At 39.0% G+C, this 15760-nt stretch overlaps 1 protein-coding gene across 13 annotated transcripts in view; it reads right to left on the bottom strand.

Moving 5' to 3' along the window:
* CDKAL1 (CDK5 regulatory subunit associated protein 1 like 1) overlaps window positions 1–15760 on the bottom strand; it is a 790609-nt gene that overhangs the window by 187811 nt on the left and 587038 nt on the right. The gene's annotated exons all lie outside the window — the stretch shown is intronic.

Genomic DNA, 15760 nt, shown 5'->3' with positions numbered 1-15760 from the left:
AGCATAATCACTGGAAAAAAAAGCTATAACATATTTATTATCGCCAAACATGGCCCGTTGTGAATAATATCTTTTAAAAGGCACCAAATCATATTTTATGACATTGCCAAAAAGTTGAGCATGGGGAGCCAAGTGTATTTAGAGATAGGCCTGAGTAATCAAGTATAAATCAAGACCTGAATTTTCTCAAAGTTCAGAGGTGTTTGAATGAGTGGTTTTGGTTTGATGCATTCTTATGCTGCCTTAAGAAGTTTAGATCTGGACTTTTCCCTAGCTCAGGGATATTCTTATCCACAATTTTCGCTTGGGCCAATTGTAGCTGAACGTTTTATCTGAACGTAGACTGGATTTTTTCTGACTTGTTTGACAAATGAATTCTTCAAATTACTGCTTCTCAGCAAACTGAATTTATTTATTGCTTTTATTCTTATCCCCCATTTTGAGACTCATCAACATGTCCTAGCTTTTAAGCATTTAGTATATGTAAACAAAGCTCCATTAAAGACCACTTGTCACTTAAAGAAAGAAAAATCACTTCCACCACATCCTGAGACATGGCTGTTGCATAGAAACTGTGAGGTCCTTCTATGAAACAATCACTCTGAGAAAGTTAGACAGACCCAGATAAACTGATTGAATTTACACAGTTCAAGTAGTAAGTAGTGAAGAAAAAACACACTAACCATAATTTTTGGATCTTCTTTAAAAATTATTAGAAATAATCATGGATTAAGAGCTGGTAGAGACTAGGATAGAAAGACTCCTACAGGGACAAAACTGTGCTTGTTTGCCCACATTTTAATGTTTGAGAGTTATTTATAACACAGTTTAAGCATCTATCAATGGTTCTCAGGGAATTCTGTAATTACAAATAATGATGAAATTAAAGTTTTAGTAAAGCAGATCTAATGTAACAATACTATGTCCCCAAATTTTCCATGCTATTTTTCTCTCAGTGTAACAATTATCCAATTCAAATCCCCAGAAGGGTTTTGCAAGTGCATGTCTAAAGGCCACAGAGAGCTTTCTACTTACATAAGAACAGCCATACTGGATCAGACCAAAGGTCCATCTAGCCCAGTAGCCTGTCTTCCGACAGCGAGCAATGCCAGGTGCCCCAGAGGGAATGAACAGAACAGGCAATCATCAAGTGATCCATCCTGTCGCCTGTTCCCAGCTTCTGGCAAACAGAGTCTAGGGACAACATGCCTGCCCATCCTGGCTAATAGCCATTGATGGACCTATCCTCCATGAATTTATCTAGTTCTTTTTTGAACCCTGTTATAGTCTTGGCCTTCACAACATCCTCTGGCAAAGAGTTCCACAGGTTTACTGTGCATCGTGTGAAGAAATACTTCCTTTTGTTTGTTTTAAACCTGCTGCCTACTAATTTCATTGGGTGACCTCTAATTCTTGTGTTATGAGAAGGAGTAAATAACACTTCCTTATTTACTTTCTCCACGCCAGTCATGATTTTATGGACCTCTATCAAATACCCCCTTAGTCATCTCTGAAAAGTCCCAATCTTATTAATCTCTCCTCATACAGAAGCTGTTCCATGCCCCGAATCATTTTTCTTGCCCTTTTCTATACCTTTTCCAATTAGAATATATCCTTTTTGAGATGGGGCGACCACATCTGCACACAGTATTCAAGATGTGGACATACCATGGGTTTACACAGAGGCAATATGATATTTTCTGTCTTGTTTATCTATCCCTTTCTTAATGATTCCCAATATTCTGTTCGCTTTTTTGACTGCTACTGCACACTGAGTGGATATTTTCAGAGAACTATCCACAATGACTCGAAGATCTCTCTCTTGAGTGGTAACAACTAATTTAGATCCCATCATTTTATGTGTGTAGTTGGGATTATGTCTTCCAGTGTGCTTTACCTTGCCATTATCAACACTGAATTTCATCTGCCATTTTGTTGCCCAGTCACCCAGTTTTTGAGATCCCTTTGTAGCTCTTTGTAGTCTGCTTTGCACTTAACTATCTTGAGTAGTTTTGTATCATCTGGAAATTTTGCCACCTCGCTGTTTACCCATTTCTCCAGATCAGTATTAGTACGTTGAATAATACAGACAGATCCCTGGGGGACACCACTATTTACCTCTCTCCATTCTGAAAACTGATAATTTATTCCTACCCTTTGTTTTCTATCTTTTAACCAGTTGCTGATCCATGAGAGGACCTTCCCTCTTATCTCATGACAGGTTACTTCACTGAAGAGCCTTTGGTGAGGGACCTTGTCAAAGGCTTTCTGAAAATCTAAGTACACTATATCCACTGTATTCCCCCTTGTCCACATGTTTGTTGACCCCCTCAAAGAATTCTAGTAGATTGGTGAGGCATGATTTCCCTTTACAAAAACCATGTTGACTCTTCCCCAACAAATAATGTTCATCTATGTGTCTGAAATTCTGTTCTTTACTATAGTTTCAACCTGTTTGCCCAGTACTGAAGTTAGGCTTACCGGCCTGTAATTGATGGGATCACCTCTGGCGCTCTTTTTAAAAATTGGCATCACATTAGCTATCCTCCAGTCATTTGGTACATAAGCTGTTGTTTCCGTGAAATTTCTGGCAATGAGTTTTAAGGCCCCACAGGAATCCAGAATGAGTTTGCAGTACTTCAGCAGGAAGTGGGCCCATGGTAATCTTTTTGCGAAGAGTGGGAGGAAGCTTCAGACCAGCAGTACTCATTTTTGGGGCAACACTTTGCCATTGTATGGTACTGAAGAAGGTCAAAAATGACCAGTCACTCATGTCCTGACATTGTACTGCAATGTTTACCAACATCATAACTTACTGTCAAAATATACCGATTCATCACCACAGCAACATCAACCCACTCCAACTTCTGTTGGGTATTGGCAGTTCTAGTCCAATTGCTTAACGTTCTCTATACTATCTCACATATGTCAGGTGGTTTAGTAAGCATTCCGTTTCCTTGGGTCCAAGACAAGGCTGAGCTGGAGGAGTTCCAGCTGGAGCCATATAAATGCTGCTTCTGGGACCCTCTTATCATACCTCGAGACAGTGGGGTGGACAGGTGCAGTGTAAAAAGGACAGCAGCGGAAGAGAAATTGGACAAGAGACTGCAGTCAAAGGATAACATATGTGAATAACATCAGCCCAAAGGAAAGCCAAAGCCTTTAGGATGGCAGCTGTTGTTTGAGTGGGCGATTTCTTGGGAATAAATGCAGAGGAATGAAGGAACTGAAAGTCATCTTTGTTGCTGTAATTAAGAATGTCTGTGCTAACAGATAAATCAACTTAAAAAGTTATAAGGCAGAGTTAGAAATTGTTAGTTGGAGGGGGGAAAAGCATCACTATTCATATGTGAAAAAGAATTGTAGAGAACACAAAGTTTTTGATCATTTAGTAGAGAACACAATGGTTTTGGTCATTTGAAATAAGCCGTGGCTTTTTCATACATGCATTGCCAGCTATTCTGACCAAGGCCATCAGGAGCATACCTGGGCACAATGAACATAGGCCCCTTTGATCCACGGAGTAGTCATAGAATTAATACGTTCAAAATTCTAGCGAACATGGGGAAAAGAGGAGAAAATACAAAGTTGTATTTAATCAATTATGTTGCTGGGCATATGGGAACTACAACATTACATGGTCACATATCATTTTAAGACAGAAAATGAGCACAGTGTATTCCAATTATAATAAAGGAGAAATATACATAGGCAGAATGTAGCTAGCAAAACTGAAATTTGTGCAACATACTGTGAATACTCAATTTTACCTCTTCTTTGAAAGATTTAAATATGTGGATAACAAGCCAGAAGTCATAACAGTCATCTTTGCTGCCTTTTCACATATGTACCCATAAATGAAAACTAGTATATTTATTATTGTTTTTCTCCTCTTGTCTATTTTCAAAAGTATATGTGAAAGCTGACTTCTGGAGTCTAGAAAATGACTCCAACTTACTCAGGAACAATTCTTACAATTTAAAAAATAGCAACAGCAGCAGCAGTAGACCTGCCGGACATCTTGTGTGGGACAAATGCTAATTTCTCAGTTACACTGTATGCACAGAGAGTTCAACAAGCACTACTGCTCCATTCCCTCCCACAAACAACAGTTGCCAGGCAGTTTATAAATCTCATAACAGGTAACCAAATTATTTCAATAAACTTATATATCATTTTTGTTCATCCTACAATAAATTGTGACACAATTTTGTAACTCAGCTTTTCCTTTTTTGAATATCATAAAATGCAATTTTTTCAGCTGACTGATTTTCTAAAATGAATAAATGGTGGGAAATGTCAAACATCTTTTTTGGCTTTAGTCAGATTAGTTTTTATCAAAGCTGCTTGGAATATGTTAAATACAAGGTTCTGACCTTAAACTATGAAATAATATTTCTAGTGTCACTGCAAAAGACTGACCCCATATACCCATTTAGACTAATTACTGCAGTGTAATGTCACCAATGAACCACTGTAATTACACTTGGGGGAAAAAGTATGGTCCTATTCTTATTTAGTTAATGAAAATTATAACCTTTCCATTTTGATTAATCACTCACAACAGCCAGAGCATGTGATGCATGCTCTTCAGGGAATACAGTAATTTTTCTGACTGTTTATGCATTCTTCTTTTCTCAGGCACACGCAAAGCTGCGCTTTTTTGGGGGTGGGGATGCTTACATAGCCTCTCTTGGGCTAAAAGTAGTTTTTAGAAAGGTTTTAAGAACACCTGCATTTCTGTATGTTGTACAATGCTGTCATAAAACAAGGCCTTATAATGTAAGGCAAAGTAAGCTATTGATAGCTATCTCCAGTGCCTTACACTGACAAAATCTTGGTAGGGTTTAATCCAATTTCCACTGAAGTCAGTGAATGTCTCGCTCAACAGAAATTCTAACGCAAGCTTTTGTTGTGCTAACAGAGTATTCTGATAAATAGATGCAAGAATATTTTTAGCCCTCTTTACCAGAAAGCCTAAACTAATTTAAGCAACAGATAGTTTAGAATGCCCCGTCTTTTCAGTGTAAATTGTTCTAATGTCTCAATATTTAAATCATTAATAAACATTTTAATAACAATGTTAATGAAAAGGAGCATTCTTATGTCCCATCCCCTAACTCCTTTTTTCAAATTATTGCATCTACTTCTTAGGGACCAAAATTATCTTTAGCAAGTAGAGACCAAATTTCTCAGGAACTATAATTAAGCATTTTGTAGTATTCATTTAAGCATCTTAGCTGCTCACTCTTCCCATTACAGCGGGTGGGGGGCCAGGTGACAAGAGAGAGCACAAGTGTGTGCACAAAGCTATGAGGAATGAAGGCAACATGTCAAAGATTTCTTAACAATTTCTCTCCATAGAAATATGTGACCAAACATACTAAGTTCCTTTTTCCTTCAGTTCACGTTTCCCCCACACTCTCTCTATTGCCATCCTCTGTTTTCTGCAATCCAATACTGCTTATCCAGTTTGTACAACATCAACTTCTCCATTTATAAAGCTGGAGCCAGAACCTCCGACAGAGACCATCAGTGTTTTCTCTGGGGCTTGTCAACACACAATTTTTGTACTGCTTTAACTATCCCAGTTTGAAAGTGGAATAGGTCAAGTGGTGCAACCCCCAGCGTGGATGCAATTATATTAGTATAAAGATTATATCAGCATAAGGAGGCTTTAAAGAAGTAAAATTAATACCATATTAGAACTCTTATAAGATGACCTCCGTCTTGCTGGGATGAGGGTGTGGGGAAGGTGTTATCAATGCTGGCCACTTCCAGATGGCAGAATGGATGGATTTCCCCTTTGTTGTTTTCTACATTATATTTGTATGATAAATTATATTTGCATATCACCAAAATATTAACCCCACATAGGGCTTTGCATCTTCAGAATCATGCAAACATTAACCTATTAATTCTAGCAACACCTCTATGATCCATTTTACAACTGAAGAAACAGAGATTAAGTGAAACTTCCAAGGCCTCACAGTGAACAAGTGTTAGAATCAAGACCACAACTCAGGAGTTTCCTAGTCCCATAAATAGTCCTCCAGAGCATGCTGCCTTATGTACAAAACCAACAATTTAGGAAAACAGACTACCAACCTTTTACACAGAGAATGAAAACTGTATTTTTAAACAAATTTCATGCATTTAAAAAACAAAACAGAGACACTGGACACTACTGAGCTCACCAATTAGATCATTTTGGCAGCTTAGCCCCAGCACTGCAAATACTGCCATTTTATGCTTTACATCAATCCGTGATTTTTCCTTACTTACATTTTTCAGGTTGTTTGCTATTTTGATAAGAGCTTTGGGCACAGTCAAGGTACCAGCTCTCATTAGGACAAGCTAGAATTCCAAGCACAAAACAGTCAGACTTTACCAAGCTTTCACATTTTATTTCATTGTAAATTCAAATGAACAAAAATGACATGCTTAGGATCCAAAAATAAGGCACTTTTAGACTAGCTTTATTAGACTGATCAGCCTCTAAATGTTAAATTGCAATGATTTTATTTTCCGTGATGTGTATATAAACTGTACACACATGCTACACATACTATGCCTCTTACAGCTACGCTATTTAAGAGTTTAAAACAGGTCTATACAACAGATGCACATAGTATAAACCTCCATCTTTCAACCCTTTGCCAGCCTGGCTTGAGGATGAGCAAGCAGGAAGGATTAGGTATAAGTTAAAGACAGCCAGCTCTAATAGTATCTAATTAGCACAACAAAAGAAAGTGCCTCAGTCGTTCAGCAGTGGGCAATGCATCTCATTAAACACAACTGAACAATAATTATTTGGTCCCCTTATGAATACTTTTGGCACAGCTACCAGAGAGAGAGAGAGAGAGAGAGAGAGCGAGAGCGCGCGCGATGGAGCTGGAGCTAGAGTGCGTCTGCTTTCTTGGCCCCAGTACTCAAGCTTCAGGGTAAATAGCCTGCTTCTATTATTGTGCACCTGCATCTGACTGCTTCATTCTGATTTGGTCTCCTGCTGTGAAAATGTAGCTTCTTCAAGCACATACAAGCCCTGCCATGCACTTCACATGAAAATTATATTCAGAGATGTCAGCGGTGACCTAAAAACGACAACTGGTCCTCAAAGTAACTGCTTCCTTTTAAATTCTGTAAGTTTATGTTTTGCTCTCTTTCCTTTTCATTGCTCCTCTGTTCTAAAAGGGAATCAGAATTTTAGTTTATTTTTATATCAGTTCTGTCAAATTATATTTTCAAGTCTGATTAACCACATAAGAAATTATCATATGAAAAAAAGTCCTCAGAGATGTGGAATTTACTCCAGTCTGTCTTGTTCGGCTTGCTCCGTTGTAAGCCCAGCCTATGTGGGTAAAGGTCAGAACTGGGAGGCAGGAGATCTGGGTGCTGTTCCCAGCTCTGCCACTGACTTGCTGTGGGATTTTGGGTAGATTAGATATCCTCTCCACACCTCAGTTTCCACATGTGTAAAGGTGGATCATAATATTTCTATAGCTCAGAGAGTATAGTGAATACTAACTCATGAAGGTTGTTACAGAAATACAAAGTATTATGTTTAGAATTAATGTTTAGAACATCCACTCTCTGACTCCTCAGCCACTGCTTTAATGTAATTGTGATTAAAACCACTAAACCTCATTTCTTCATGTCATCCAACAAAAGAACCCAACCATGTACAAATCTCTAAAGAGGAAGTATACATGAAAGAAAAGATGTTAGGTGTTATGTTATGTAGGTGTCTTGTGGTCCTACATTTCTCCCCCCCTCCCTTCATGCTTGAAATTTGGATCCATGATTCACAAACAGAAACATCAGACATGGAAAAGGTGTGCACTGGTAAATGGGTTGCCTTTGGGGAAGTGTCAGTTTTGTGATAAAAAATAAGTATAGGAAACCTTCCATTTCTGGTGATTTCCAGGGACTTAAGATGGAGTTTTAAATGAATCCTTGTAAAATATTAGCAAATTACACCCATACTCCAACTTCACATGCATTCCAGCTGTATGGTGAACACAGATTTTCTTTTGTGGGATCTTTCAATCTTTTTTTAAAAAACCTCTGACCTCTGGTGAAATGAGCCTACCAAGCTTAGAGATATTTCAGTCTTTTAAAACGCTATATCCCTTTAACTTCCCCTTATTAAAATACTGAAAACTACTCACGTTCATGGCTAGTATTAGTGAATGCAATTCTTTAAGATGTGCTAAATATTCTAGAGGTGATGTAAGTACTATATGATGTTGCAGTTGCTAAAGCAACTATATACAGTCTTGTTTTATTGAATTCTTTTGTTAACAGCTTCACAAACACACAAAAAAGTTGGTAGACAAAATCTTAGGTATCTTCGTTTTAGCAAATTCCACGTTTTGCATCGGGGCAAGGTTCTCATACTAAAGCATTGTTTATACTATGTAAATAAACCAATGTCTACACTGAAGCCACTGAAGCTGTGCCACTGTCACGTTTTAAGTGTAGACATAGCCAGCCTTAGTGTAGACACAGCTTCAGTGCATCAGAGACAGGAAAACATGCTGGTTAGCTTTCAGATGATGGAAAGCAGGGAAAGAGCAAAGTTCTGGGGAGGCTAGATAGGAGAATGCATAGACCACAATAATGGAGCACCTTCTTTCTATTGACATAAGAAAAGAGGCACCCTGAATCAGTAAACAATAGTTTCATGTGATGAAAGGGTAGCAAAATTATATCTCCATTTTAGGTGAAAATTCCTACTGCCCATGGAGAAGAGAGGAACAGAGCAAAATGGATAACATGGAAAGAAAAACTTTTTTTTAAAGGCAAAATATGCTGATAATCCATTTATTCAGCATATTAAAAGCTGGAAAATTACCACTGAATAAAATTAACATCAACTAATTTCTCCAATAAGTATTTTAATGGCTTTAAAAATAGAAAATTGCAACACTGCCTGAAAGAGTTAAAATGTATAAATATTTATCAGCCTTCTTTTCAAAAGGATAAGTAGAACTCCCTTTGAATACATGAATCCAAGACTGCTAATACAAACATCAGAACATGGTCAGAGGGTGATAATGTTAATGAAGATATGGTAATATGATTTTCTTTTATTTTAAAGGCAGCTTATAGATGATCAAAAATTAGACACTGGAGGTCCCCCCCCCCCCTTTCCTAAGGTATGTTAAGACTTTAGAACAGTTGATGCTTTTGGAGGCATATGGTTGAATGACAGGAATATCATCAAGGGCTTACAGGGGGACCAAAGCGAAAGATTCATTAAAAGTGATAAATGTGATATGACGGTTTAATGTTTTTTTGCAACAGCACATTCAATATAGCAGACCAGTGGCTATGCATTTTAACGTCTTTTTTTAAACAAGCTGCCAGATTGTAGTTGTTGACTAAATAATTATTTGCAAATGAGCACCTCTTCATTAACATACCAGAATAATAATTCTGAACAATTCTGTTTTACCAAACAAAACATGTTAATCATGGATTGGCTAAAGTTGAAAAAAATGATAAATACTGTAGTATGTCACTATTTTAAAAAGAAGAACAATTCACTGTAGTACATATTTATCTAATAATAGAACTTTGCTCACATTGTTGTAGTCTCAGTATTGAATATATCAGAATGTTTACTATGTACAACATTTACTCTCAGTGCCTGCATCATCCTATACCATCTTCATAGCACACATTCCCTACCAGAAAAAAATCCTCAGTAGTTCAATAAGATCTATAAATAATTAACACAGGAATATAATATCTGATATTAGAGGTCTTTTTAATCTAATGGACAAAGACATAAGATCCAATGGCTGAAGGCTGAAAATTATATGAATAAAGTAGAAATATTTAACAGTGCATATAATTATCTGCTAGAACACCCCTTCAAAGGATATGGGAGATCTTCATCATATGAAGTCTTTAAAACAAAACTAGATGTCTTTCTAAAAGATGTGCTCTACTTCAACCACAAGTCATTGGACTTGATTCAGGAATTAGTGGGTGAAAATACTATGGCCTGTGTTATGTAGGAAATTAGTCTAACTCAGGGGTGGGCAAACTTTTTTGCCTGAGGGCCACATTGGGATTCCGAAACTGTATGGAGAGCCAGGTAGGGAAGGCTGTGCCTCCCCAAACAGCCTGCCCCTGCCCCCTGACTGTCCCCCCAAGAACTCCCAACCCAATCACACCCCCTCCCCACTCCTTGTTCCCTGACCACATCCTCCCAGGACCCGCCGCCCTTAATGGCCCCCCTGGGACGCCACCCCCTATCCAATCCTCCCTGCTCCTTGTTCCCTGACCGTCCCCCGACCCCTATCCACACCCCACCCCGACAGGCCCCCTGGGACTCCCACACCTATCCAACCCCTCCATTCCTTGTCCCCTGACCACCACCCACCCCAGAATCTCTGCCCCATCCAACCGCCCCCTGCTCCCTGTCCCCTGATTGCCCCCCAGGACCCTCTGCCCCTTATCCAAACCCCCGGCTCCCAGCCCCCTTACCATGCCGCTCCAAGCACCAGAACTGGCAGCCGCACCACCCGGCCGGAGCCAGCTATGCCGCCGTGCTGCCTGGCAGGAGCTCGCAGCCCCACTGCCCGGCAGGAGCTCGCAGCCCCACTGCCCAGAGTGCTGGCGGTACGGCGAGCTGAGGCTGTGGGGGAGGGATGACAGCAGGGGAGGGGCCGCAGGCTAGCCTCCCTGGCTGGGAGCTCAAGAGCTGGGCAGGATGGTCCCGTGGGCCAGATGTGGCCCGCGGGCCGTAGTTTGCCCACCTCTGGTCTAGCTGATCATAATGGTCTCATATGACCTTAACGTTTATGAAAGGTTTCAAATCCAGTATTTGAAATGTTGGATAAATAATCAGCTAAAAATGTTATCTGCCAGAAATATTTCGATGTTATAAATATAGATTAAAAAAATCACAGTATCTAAGACAGGTCTTCATTTTAGCAGGGAAGAAAGTCCCAAATATCAGAAAATACATAGTAGAAGAAAAATGCCTCTTCATATAATTATGGAATATGGCTAATCCATTTGTAGTGTTCTGCAATGCCATGTTGGAAGGAGCTGATTAGAGTCTAGATTCCAGTGTCTCAGTTTGGTGGGTGGAAATGGGAATTTGATGAGTGCCTTTTGTTTCTCAACATGTTCCTTTTAGCCAATAAAGGAGCAGTCCTATCTTGAAGTCTTACCCAGTCATCCTCAGTTGGAAGGATGTTTGCTGTGAAACAGGGACTCATGAGTGGGAGTTGTTTATTTTTATGTCTGTTACAGAAATACCACATACACACCCAGAAAAAAGAAATATCATAAAAAACATTACGTCATTACATGTAACATCAATTCTATTCATGCAATGTCTGTCCTTAATTTTAATTCATGTGAACTAAGAAAAAGTGCAATATAGAGTAATTAAAACACAAATGAAATCACCATACACTCTAAAGAAATTAATTGATATGGTATGCCTGGGAGATGATGCTGATATATTTCCAAATCTTTCAATATTTTTATTCTACTCTATAATGTGTCAAATGCTCAAAGTCAGATATGCACAAATACCAGAAGTGCATGCAAATATCTGATTTGTGAACATATATCTGGTGTTTGTATTAATTCAACCTTGAAGATTTTGCCCAATATCAGTAGCTCAGTGCTAAATAGGATTTTACCACTTGTTTAAACTTTTCCCCTTTTTTCTCTCACTTTTCCTTTCTTCGGAGCCTTATTTTTCTTTTAGTTTTTGGTAAAAAATGGAGAAAAGGAAAAACTTGATCAATAATAATGAGACTTTTTCCAAAGGGCAAACTCCTGAGACAGGACTATGGATCTGCTTTGGGAGCCTTCGGTGCATGGGGGAGACGCCAATTGCTCCCATTGCTGAGTAATCAGTTCAGTATAAACCTGAAGTGTCAGTTTTACCTTATTCAGATGTTTTGATTATTAGGGAAAAAAGCTAAATTCATATTTAAGAAATGAAGTTTTTTGGCTTCCGCTTTGACATTCAAACGCTATAGCACTGTTCTGCACAGATCTCATGCACAACCAGCAAAGCTGATGAGTGAGAAATCACTTAAAAAAAAAAAAAGCTATGCTGGTGGCTAAGTAATTATTAACAGGAATCTAATTGTTGACCTTTTTAACCATTTGTTGTGAGGCACAAAATGGGCCACTCCAAAGTTTCCTTTAGTCATCTTACAGTTTAGCAACACAATATTTATGTTCCAAAGCAATATAATTCTGGACCAGATTACCACATAATCAGGCATTTGCCAAACCCCACAAAATATATTTCTTATTTTTATATGAGTAACACAAAGTACACAATGTAATTTTTCTGGAAGAGGTGTTCTTTACTTCACTCCAAAACAATTACAGCATTGCAAGCAGGAGACAGGAAAGAAATAATAAATAAGTAGCCTTTACACAGCATTTCCTGTCTGCAAACACTGTCTATAAATTAAAAAGAACAGGAGTACTTGTGGCACCTTAGAGACTAACAAATTTATTAGAGCATAAGCTTTTGTGGGCTACAACCCACTTCTTCGGATGCATTGAGGATACAGACTAACACGGCTGCTACTCTGAAACCTGTCTATACATTAATTCCCAACATATCCTTATGAAATGGGTAAATAAAGCAAAATTGTCAAAATAATTTTAAGTGTGTGAGAGAGGCGTTTCAGTTGCTCTAAAAGTCCATTTTAATTTAAATTGATGTTCGTGGTGCAGATCTGTGTTGCTGTGAGTCTAGTTAGAACATTACATTACATTACATTAACTTAAGGCAGCAGCAGCAGAGATCAGCAGGCCGCCACAGAAAGGCAGCATGGGGCATGTGAGGCTCTGTCAGAGCTCTACTAAGAAGAGATGAGAACGAAGCCCAAAACAGCAGGCCCTCAACCACCCTGAGCCCTGAGGAAACTCCAGGGGATTAAATCATCATCCATTGGATTCACTTGGATTATCAACTTCCAAATCGCGGTTCAATTGTTTTAAGGCTCTTCACCAGCACTGACCCTCTTGACTAAGGCTGACGTGTGAGTGGCATTTCAGCTAGTGTCATATGATAATTCATATGAAGATGTCACCTATTTTTTGTTTACTGATTACCTTGATCAGTTTCAACTATGTAAAATCTTCAGTTGCTGCTATGTCCAGTGATAGCAGCTAGGGAAATTCAATGTTTTTCACATGCAATTTTATCAGGATAGGGCCTCCAGACAATGGTATTGCAGCTTTCTAGGCCGACAGATTGAAAAGGATACATATGAAGGACACTAGAGTTTCCCAAAATTCAAATGCCAGTTTGGTGGCACAAAAAAAACATGGTAGAAGGTGTAAGATGGGATCATGCGAATTGCCTAGGAATGACTAGACAGTTAAAAGTACCTCCTTTAACCACAGCACTAGCTTTTGAAATTAACAGGGTTAGACCAATCTGATAACCTTTTACTATTTCTCTAGATTTCTAGAAATTCTACTTTTCTCTAGTTCCACAAATCAGCAGAAAAAGTTAAAAAGCATCTTTTATTGTTTGTTAAATCTAGATGAAAGCCACTAACCATGATCCAAAGGTCCTCAGATCTGAATTCCAAGCTTTTGGGATACAACTTGATTACAAACACGTTACTTCCAATTCCCATCACCAGCAAGGGATTGAGAAGGTTCATACCAGATTGCTACATTATACAACAAAAAGGTCCCCATATTAGCTTTGTGGAGTTATAGGGCAAACCCGAATATCAGTCATCATAGTAAAGTCAGCCCAGGTGCTTAAGAATTGGCAAACCAAAACAATCCCAGCCATAGAGATAAATCTTAAGCCTAAGTGGCCCTAATTAAAGGATGTGGTGTATTTAAAGAAACAATAATATGTACCAAGCAAAAGTTGTTAGCAATGTGATAAATCCATTCTTTTGAATACCAAAGATCAGTCCTTCATTTCAATTCTATCAGAAGTAATGTCACCAACCATGTGAAATTTACAGCATTTCTAACCATGGATTTCTCTCAGTGATGATCCAGATACAATGGTAACAGGAAAGGAGGCAGCGCTGCTCCCAGAAGTGAGGCAGACTGACAGAGAGTAGTGCTGGGTGAATAACAGATTTTTTGATTCATTGGTAATTCTGGAGGAAAAAAACTGGTTCGACCTAAGGTGAATTGAAAAAGTCAACACAAATTTTATTTCATTCAACTTGAAACTAAACATTTCATTTCCAGGCATTTTAAACCTGGTGGTTTAAAAAAACAACAACGGCTAGATTCACAAAACAGGTAGAGGAGAAGGTGTTGCCACCCCTTCCTCCATACCTTATACCCAGTAGTCCCCACAGTTAGAGAGCTCACCTGGGATGTGGGAGACCCAGGTTCAGATTCCTGCTCTGGAGCAGAGACTTCAACCCAGGTCTCTCTCCTCCTGTGTGAGTGCCCTAACCACCAAACTATTGGCTACTGTGGGGTAGACCTCTCTCAATCTCTCCGGTAGAAGCTCTGCCACTTTGTATGGATAATTAAATATTCACTGGAGCAGGAACCTGAACTTGGGTGTTCCACATCACATGGAACCTAACCACCAGGCTATAAAGTTATTCTCTCTCACTCACTTTCTCATGGCCCAATGATTATTCAACTATTTTATACAAAGTGGAATAGCTTCAACAGGAAAGAATGAGAGACGCCCATCCCAGAATACCCTATGGCCCAGTGGTTATGGCATTCACCTATGACATGGGAGTTTCATTCCACTCTAAATCCATATTATTTATTGTTTTATTATTTAATTATTCATACAAAGTAAAACAGCTTCAGAGGCCCACCCAACAGGCTGGTGGTAAGGCAAATGGAATGTCTATAAAAGGCAGTGATAGGTAGAAACATGTCTCTTCTTGTTCTGCCCTCCATATCACTGCAATTTGAAGTGACTGCTGTTATGTTCATATACAATTTATTGTTCAGTCACAGGATAGCAACTGTGATGGTTGATCCTAGCAAGATGGGCTACATTCCCCTTCGTTAACTGTTACAAAATAGGCATGGCTCAGCTTCACTAGAGAAAGAGACTGAATTTGCAGAGAAGCCAGGACACAAAGCCATGTGAAAAAAGCCCATTGAGTTTTAAACAAACGATGAACTTGGAGGGGAGGGTGTGCTATTTCTTTATATAAGGAAAGCAGCCCATTTTCAGCTGTCTTTCTTCCCCCCCCCTCCCTTTTTTGAGGAAGAGATGATTGAGGGAGGAAGAAAAGCCAACTTAAAAGAAAAGAAAATCTACTGTGACACTCTGTACCTCAGAGTAGCACCCTGGACATATAATTATGATATGTTTTGTATAAAGTATGCCTTCTGAGGTATCATTCTAAAAGTCCTGATCTGTTGAACATTAATATCCTGTTGGATTGTATGTGCTATCATTGTATGTGAAGTTATGAAATTTTGCTGTGTGCGCGTTATTGAAATATGTTGTGAGATTGGGTACACCCACCACTAGCTTTTTCAGGTGCAATAATGGAGTAGCCAGACATGGTGATAGCCCATTAAAGGGAATCCACTCTCCCAGCAGCCATTCCAGAAGACTTCTCAGAGAAAGCACGTTGACCAATGGGGGTCAACCTCCACATCACAGGCATAGATCTTTCCAGCAAGCTAAAAAAAACTATAAAAGAGGGAAAGTGACATGATCACTTGATCTCTCCCCATCCCAACGCAACACCTGGAAGAAATCTCTGGAGGACAAAGACTGAACTGAGGAGGGTAG

Source organism: Chrysemys picta, chromosome 2 (assembly GCF_011386835.1).
Source record: "Chrysemys picta bellii isolate R12L10 chromosome 2, ASM1138683v2, whole genome shotgun sequence".
Lineage (NCBI taxonomy): Eukaryota > Metazoa > Chordata > Testudines > Emydidae > Chrysemys > Chrysemys picta.
Note: the sequence above shows the minus strand (reverse complement) of the source record. Positions and strands in the feature narration are given on the sequence as shown.